The following is an 876-nucleotide window of genomic DNA, read 5'->3' as shown; positions in this document are numbered from 1 at the left end:
TTGAAAAAAAAAAAAAAAAATCGCTCAACATCGACTCGCTTCCACGAACGATCTCCTCTTTGACGAAGATGGCATCATCATCGCGGAATCGGATTGCTGACACCGGTTTAACGCGTCCCTTCGATCGAGGATCCGAAGCGAACGATCGAGAGGCGGCAAAAAAAGCCGCGGATCGTGCCCAACGATTTCGAATGTTACTCGAAATGGCGAAGTAACAACCCCCTTTCCCCTCCTCCCCACCTGTCCACCACGACTCGTGGTGGCACGTATACACGAGAGCGTCACTTTGTCCCTGACGAAGTTAGCGTTTACGTATGCGAGCAGCATCGTCCGTTCGGTGGGTTTGGAAGTGCCCCGGGCATTCTGGAACGATGTTGTCGGCCGTGGCCGTTTCAGCCNNNNGGGGCGGCTCGAATACGACAGACACCGAGAGGCTTGCCTCCCTTTATATCGGCCCTCGCCAACTGCCCCATTATTCTCGATGGCCGATGGCCAATCGTATCGGCCGAGTACCAACTCTAACTTTACGAGGTATACCCCCGAACGAAGGTGGCCGGCCCTTCGCTTGGAAAAGCTCCAGCTGCGGATTCGACGAGCCAGCCTCGCCTCACGAGAATCCACCACCTATTCGAACTCCTCCTCCCCCTCTCTCCTCGATTATATTTGTCTTTTATCCTTTGTCTCGTATGATTTTTCGACCGTACTTGTCCGGACGTCTGGAAGAGAATTCGATTCGACGGGAACAAGTTTGAAGAGATTGGAAATTATTCTCAGAATGGATCTATCTGTTAGTTTGGTTCTGGAAAATTTTCAGAGAAACGGAAAGAGAAATTTTCGGAGAGATTAAATTAAAGAAGAATTTGTACAAGTTGAATT

The sequence above is a fragment of the Apis dorsata genome, unplaced genomic scaffold (assembly GCF_000469605.1).
Source record: "Apis dorsata unplaced genomic scaffold, Apis dorsata 1.3 scaffold_365, whole genome shotgun sequence".
In the NCBI taxonomy this organism is placed as follows: domain Eukaryota; kingdom Metazoa; phylum Arthropoda; class Insecta; order Hymenoptera; family Apidae; genus Apis; species Apis dorsata.
The sequence above is the reverse complement of the archived record's forward strand: the minus strand, read 5'-3'. Positions refer to the sequence as shown.